This window comes from Myodes glareolus, chromosome X (assembly GCF_982192425.1).
Source record: "Myodes glareolus chromosome X, mMyoGla1.1, whole genome shotgun sequence".
Lineage (NCBI taxonomy): Eukaryota > Metazoa > Chordata > Mammalia > Rodentia > Cricetidae > Myodes > Myodes glareolus.
Window position 1 is genome coordinate 1,671,143 of NC_142053.1, and position 7,516 is coordinate 1,678,658.

Here is a 7,516-nt window from a genome sequence, read left to right on the forward strand (position 1 = left end):
GTCCAAGCTCCCAGTGCAAACTGCAGGTGGCTGGGATGTCTCTTTGAAACTGACCTAGTCCTCCGCAAGGCTCTCAGGCCCAGTGTCATCACTTCACTCATTTGTAGGCAAGAGCCAGGAAATCAGGCTAACTGAGCCAAAACCTACCATGTAGGCCATGTCCTCTCTCAGCTCCTAGCACTTGACTCATTGGCATGACATCTGTTGAACAGTTGGCCAAAGGCTTTCATTTAAGAAGAAAGATAAAGGGGATAAAGGACTGAACTGCTGAGCCAAAACAGTCCCATGACTCTGGAAGGTTCTGAACCCCATTCCTACACTGACACTAGGCAGAAGTAGGTACACCTGGGATCCTTACTTTGTGCATTTGAGGGTGCCCAGTCCAAGAAGACACTGCCCAAGGGGCAGGCAGACACAACTAGATACACTCTTTCCCATGGTCCATTGCTATTATTGTTAAATAGCCAGGATAGAGAGGAGGGCCCAACATTCTAGGAGTCTCCAGAAGCTGCCCACCTGGAGAGGGAAAGAGAGGTATCAAAGGCAAGTCCAAGGAGGTACAGCACTAACAGAGGCAGTTGACACAGCTTCTCCCTCTACATAGCTATGTGGTGATATTTTGTTTGTGCTCTAACAGATGAAGCTTGCCTGAGGATCAGAGTGTGGAGCTAGCCACACTAGTTAGCCATAGAGGCCAGGCAGTGGTGGCACACACCTTTAATCCCAGTACTCGGGGAAACAAGAGGCAGACACTCACAGATCTCTGTGAGTTCAAGGCCACCCTGGGCCACAAGAGATTGACTCAGTCTAAAAGAGAAACAGCCAAGTGGTGGTGGCTCACAGCTTTAATCCCAGCACTAAGGAGGAAGTGATATGGCTGGACAGAGAAAGGAATTGAAGGCGGGAGGAGACAGAAGCTCAGGATTCAGTCTGAGGTTTCGTAGAGATGGCATTCAGTCTGAGTATTTGTAGGGACAGGATCGCCCCTTTGGTCTGAGGATTCAGTAGAGGTAAGAACTAGTGGCGGGCTGCTCTGCTTGTCTGAGCTCTCAGCATTAATCCTATATCTGACTAAGGGTTTTATTATTAAGACCGATACTATCCATGCTACATAGCTACAACTCTGCATCCTGGGACAACTCCTTCTCCCTAATCACCCAGAGTCTCTTAACCAGTCCTGGCACCAGTTCTGCCTACACAGGCCCACCTTCACATCCTCTTCTCAAGCCAAGGCCTGGCAGTTACTCAGGGGAGCCACTGACCAGTCAAGGCTGAGTTGAGTTAAGCAGGGGTCCCCATCTCCTTGTCTCTACATCAGACACGGGGCTGAGATACCTGGGGCTGTAGACAGGGCAGAAGATGCCTGACTGGGGATGGGACAGGCTTCTGAGGACACCTGGTGAGAGAGGCTCCAGGCAGTGAACTGGAAGATACCTAGCCGGGGAGGCAAAAGGAAAAGAGATGGGTGCTCCATCCCGGCCGGGAGCCAGGCATATGACACCTGCAAGTATGCCTATCATCCTTAACAGATCCTTTTAAAAAGAATTAACTGTTTTATGTGTATTAAGTGTCTGCCTGCATGGATGTGTACCACATCCATGCCTGGTGCCTACAAAAGCCAGAAGAGGGCATTTGATTGCCTGGGTCTGGAACTAGAGATAGTCAGTCGCGAGCCACCATAATATGGATGCTGGGAACCAGACAATTCCGGGTCTTGTGGAAGAACAGCAAGTCACAGCTGAGCCATCTCTCCAGTCAGTCCTATGCCTACCGTTCTTGACAGACCCAGCCACACAGGAAATAAATACAGGAGGTCCCACAGGCTACCAGGAAGAGGCAGGCAGGGTGCACAGTTGTGGCCACCTCAGCTGGTTCTGCAAGTCAGCCAGGCCACGTGGCCTAGAGTCTGCAGTGGGGTGGCGATACCTAATCACAACAGAGTCCACGCCCTGGCTCTGTTGGCCAACAGGTATGAGAAAAAGCCAAGAGGTCAAGGCCACATGGCCATAGCCTTCCACAGCCTGACCTCCCTCCCACCCAGTGACACCAAGAAGGGTACCAGGGGCTGATTGGCTCCAGCTGAAAGCAGGGCCCATAGACTGCAAGCTCAGGCTGGACTCAAGGCAGGGCAAGGCATAGGGCAGGTCCAGTTGACCATTCCTCCTCCTTTAGTCAGCCTGACAGCCCAGAAACTCTGCTCAAACCCCACCACCCCCATAAGGCAAGGGGGACAATGCCTTCAGTGGAGCTCCCCTTGGCAGTGGGGGCCACAACACCTGTACTCCACCAAGAACTGGCCAGTAGTGTCTTGGGCTTCTAGAGAGCTGGCCCAGGCCAAGGGGGCAGGGTGGAAAAAGAGCAGAGGGGACAAGTAGCAGGTGACTGTGGGAACAACCCACAGAGGCCACAGGCAAGACAGCTGCGGGGCAGGGTGAGGGCTGCAGACATTAGCATCTTCAGACATGCATGTGGTGTGCTTACATGCATATTGTAAAACACTCATACACATAAAAATAACTGGCTGGGTGTAGTGGCACACGCCTTCAATCCCAACACCCTGGAAACATAGGCAGGTGGATGCTGTGAGATGGAGGCTAGCCTGACATACATAGCGAGTTTCAAGCCAGTCAGGGTAACACATAACATAGATCTTGTCTCAAAAAATGTTTAATTGAAAAAGAGACCAAGGACGGGAGAGATGGCTCAGAGGTTAAGAGCACTCCCTGCTCTTCCAGAGGACCCAAGTTCAATTCCCAACAACCACATGGTGGCTCACAACCATCTGTAATGAGATCTAGTGCCCTCTTCTGGCCTGTATGCATACATGGAGACAGAATACTGTATACATAATAAATAAATAAACAAATAAATAAATCTTAAAAAAGAAAAAGATGTCAAAATATATAGATAATAAATACATAAATGTTTAAAATAAACAAATAAATCAAAAAATAAATAAAATGTTGAAGAACAGAAGTGCCATTCATGTGGAAGTTACTAACCTTGAGGGCTGGAGAGATGGCTCAGAGGTTAAGAGCACTGACTGCTCTTCTGGGGTCCTGAGTTCAATTTCCAGCAACCACATGATGACTCACACCCATCTATAACGAGATCTGGCGTCCAGAACACTGTCTATATAATAAATAAATAAATCTTTAAAAAGAAAGATACTAACCTTGAGGTTACCTGCCACACAGCAGTTGGGAATCAGCAAAGGGCAGTCCATCCCGAGTAAGCCTAAAGCAATGAAAGCCTAGAGGGAGTTGGAGAAGAATGACAAGTGAAAAGGGAAATGGTTGACTACCTGTAGGTGACTCTGGGAGATGATCTCTTCCCACAGCAGTAAGATGCTAGGTCCAGTCAGGGTGTGGTGGCACAAGCCTTTAATTCCAGTACTGTGGAAGCAAAAGCTGGTAGCTGTGTGACTTTAATGACAACTATCTCAAGAAGAAAGAGAGAGAGAGAGAGAGAGAGAGAGAGAGAGAGAGAGAGAGAAAGAAAGAAAGAAAGAAAGAAAGAAGAAGATTCTCATTTATCTCCCTCCAGCTAAAGAACCAGCCACCTCCACAACTGCACAAATACCAATCAGGGAAAGGACTGACTGGACACATCTGTCTTCAGGGGATAGATGGCAATGTTTGAAAATGGACTACTGTGCAGAAGCCTACAGGAACTGAATGACTGTCTCAGGGAAGCAGAGGGGACAAGCAGCAGGTGACTGTGGGAACAACCCACAGAGGCCACAGGCAAGACAGCTGCTGGGCGGGGTGAGGGCTGCAGACATCAATGGAGGAGCAGATGCCCGTGCACACACGCCAGGCAGCCAGGGCCTGAAAGAGAGGCAGGGAGACTCAGGTGGGTGACAGGAGGAATCAACCAGGGTCCCAAGTCTGGTAAGTGAAGGCAGGCAGAGGACACCAGTTTGAGTCATGGTGCCTGCCAAGGACTACCAGAGACAGGACAGTGTATGACAGTGTCCTCCGTGGCCCTCTCCTCATCCACTGACAGAGGGACAGTGTGTGTCCTTTCTTTACAACACCCAGACCAGAGAGGACACTGAGGCCCCGCTGCCATGGTCAGTGAGGGGGGCCCAAGGGGCAAAACACTAGCCCACAACAGGCAGTCTTAGGCCAAATTCAGTGCAGGCGGTAGAACTTGATCTGTAGCCAAAGCAGAGCCCTTGGTTTGAAACAGTCGGAGAAGCTTTGAGTGCAGGTGCCAAGAGTAACTGCACTGTCTCCAAAAGACCCTGGGATCCTACCTGTGGGCAGGAACATACTGGTATCAGCTTCTGGAGACCCTGGTGTCTGCAGTCCTGTAGAAAGTCACCAGCTATCTCCACAGGACTTCCCTTGTCTTGTCTACCCCAGGAATCACTAGAGACAGGGACTGAAAAACCCCGCTTAATGAGGCCAAAATACACGTGATCCAGTGGCAGAATAGAATTCCCCTTCTGGTGAGCCACACTTCTCAAGTGATATGATTAGGCCTTTGTTATTTACCCTGCTACTCCGCGCCCCAGAAGAATGTAACACCTCTGACAGCAGCCTCCGGTGCTGTCACCAGGTGGCTCGCCAACTCTGCCTACTCTTTGGAAGAGTGGTTAACTCTCCCACTCAAGCTCAGGGACACGGCGGGAAGGAAAAGGGTACAGTGAATGAGATTCACGGAAGGTGGCGCAAGAGAGTTTGGAGAGTAGTTCTGGATCATGGCCAGAGGCATTGTGATGGAATTACATGGTTACCCGATTGGGAATATGGCCAAAATTCCTGCCAAGCAGGACTCTTTCTGTGACCTTCAAGGCCTAACTGTCTCTTGGAATGAGTTTTGTGGTGAAAGGATGGGCAGACCCACAGTCCACAAGGTTGCGGGTGCCTTGGCCCTCGACAGAAGTTTCTCTTCGGTATTTTCGCGGAGTAAGGAACTAATACACCAAAAAGAGATAAATGAACGTCTCCGTCTCAGGACACAGAAGGCGTTGCCAAAAGAGACACTGATCCGACTTTGCCTTTAGCTCAGTGGCTGTGTACCGGAAGTTCTTTTCTGCTTTCCTCAGAGACTGACTAAATCTGCCAATGAGAAATCACGACCACCGAGGAAGTCCCACCCCTCTCGTAGAGGATGCTTTTTCTGCATATTTATCTGTGTTCTTTGCTTGTGTGTTCCGTGGCTGTCTTGCATCTCAAATATTTTCTTTGATAGTTTGAGGTTTGAATAGTCAAATGTGGCTTTCTGCACATCTGAAGTTTCAGTGTATTCCCCACCCCTCTTTGTTTAGTGCTTGGGATTGAACCCGTGATGCTTGCTGTTTATAACCCGTGCTAAAACCAACAAAACAAAATCTCCCAAATTCCACTCCGCCCCTTTTTTGGGACAGGATCCTTCCCATGACTCATCTTGAATGCGTCGTTTATATAGGCAGGTCCCAAACTTGCGTTTCTCATGCCTCAGTCACTAATGTAGCTGTGATTGCATGTATAAACCACAGACTGACTGGATGTTCCCCAGAAGCATCAAAGAGACCTGTGGTTCCTGTCTTTGCCCTGATTCTGGACTTCTTGGATGACTTTAGTGCAGCTTCAGTCTCTCTCTCTCTCTCCCCCCCCCCCCTCTCTTTTTGGTTTTTCGAGACAAGGTTTCTCTGTGGCTTTGGTGCCGCCTGTCCTGGAGCTAGCTCTTGTAGACCAGGCTGGCCTCGAACTCACAGAGATCTGCCTGCCTGTGCCTCGCGAGTGCTGGGATTAAAGGTGTGCACCACCACCGCCTGGCTTTCAGACTCTCTAAAAAGGGCTGAGGATGTATGTAGTCAGTGTTGGAGTATTAACAATATCTTGGGTTCCATCCTAGCAATTCAAAAGACAAGCCCTTTTAAAAACAACCCCAGTTGGTCGGTGGTAGCCCATGCCTTTAGTCCTAGCACTTTGGAGGCAGAGGCAGGCAGATCTCTGTGAGTTCAAGGCCAACCTGGTCTACAGTGCGAGTTTCAGTACAGCCAGGGCTACACAAAGAAACCCTGTCTCGAAAAATCAAAGGAAGGAAAAAAAGAAACAACTTTAAGTGTTGTGCTTATGCTGGGCCTACTAAGTATCTAAAAGTGACTGTGCTAGGTTTACTTGTCAAATGGGTCCATTTTACTACCCCAGCAAGAATCCTGTTGACTTTTTAGAGGCTTTTCTCTTCCTGGAAATTCAAGGAACCTAGTGTGTAAGCTGCTTTCTGTTCAGGTCTTGTAATGAGCATGGAACCAGATTCCTCTGAATGAATAAAGAAAGGGGAATCTGTAGTGTAGATAGAACAGGAAATTTATAAAATAAGAATGAATGCAACTTGTAGTGTAAAAGCATTTCTTCTTGTGTGTGGTATGGAAAATTACTAAAGTGAAATATTAAGAGAACATTTGCCCTCTTGAAGGCTGCCACACCCATCTGGCCCTGCCAGATGGGGGGCTGCACCCAGCAACCGTGGTAACGAAATAATCTTGCCACACAAGAGGGACCCCCACCCTTCTGTGACCAGTTGATACTGATAACCTAGGACACCTGATTATCGGAAGGATCAAGCGAAGGGCAGTGTCGTACTGACTTAAAAGAGGGTGCTAAAGCAGGACGGTTATCTCACTTCTCACAATGACCCAGGTATCTGGCCTCGTGGAAGGAGAGATCCTCCAAGCCTGCCTCCCGAAAAGCAGAAATATTAAATGCCTTGCTTAAACATTTAATGCTCTGTCTCCCGAGTACAGAGCTTCATATCCCGAAAACAGACATTTAACGCCTTGCATCCCGAATGCAAAGCCTTATTCCCTGAGAATGAACATTGAAGGTCTGTCTCCTGAGAACAGACAAGATATTCTGCCTTTCAGAACGCTTTGCCATCCCGAGAGCAAAGCTTCATCTTCGAGAGTAGAGAACTAAAAGCCTTGTCTCCCGAGACTCGGTCACCCGAAAAGCCTGTGACCTTTGACAGTAGTCTTGTTTTTATTCAGTCTGATGCTTTCAAGAGACCATTGAGTTGTTGCTTTTGTCAATAATTCTCCCTTTCACTACTGTACAATACTTCACATTTCGGTGAACCACAGTTGGAGCAGTGACCAGTTTAAAGGACCAGAGCGTTGGGGAATATTTGATCACACTGTGAACCCTGAGTTAACATTTACATTAATTAAATAAAATTAGCCTTGGGTCAGGAGGCTGAGTTAGCAACTAGTTGAAAGGAAAGTAATCCTAGAACATCAGTCTGCGGTTAAACATTCAGCTCTATAGGTTTTTGCAGAATCATATTTCTATTTCTTCCTTAAATTAAAGCCCAAGACAGTGGTTGCTAGTTCATGTGGGAGTGGATATGTGAGTCTAGTAGAAATTGTCAAGTTGCCTACATAGCAGTATGCATATTTTTAGATCAAATCATTGAAAAATTTGCCAGACAAGAATATTTTAAGCAAGACTGTGTTTTCTCTATTTTCTGCTTTTGATTGGGATCACCAACAAACTATTCATACAGCTTTAGAACAACACAGATG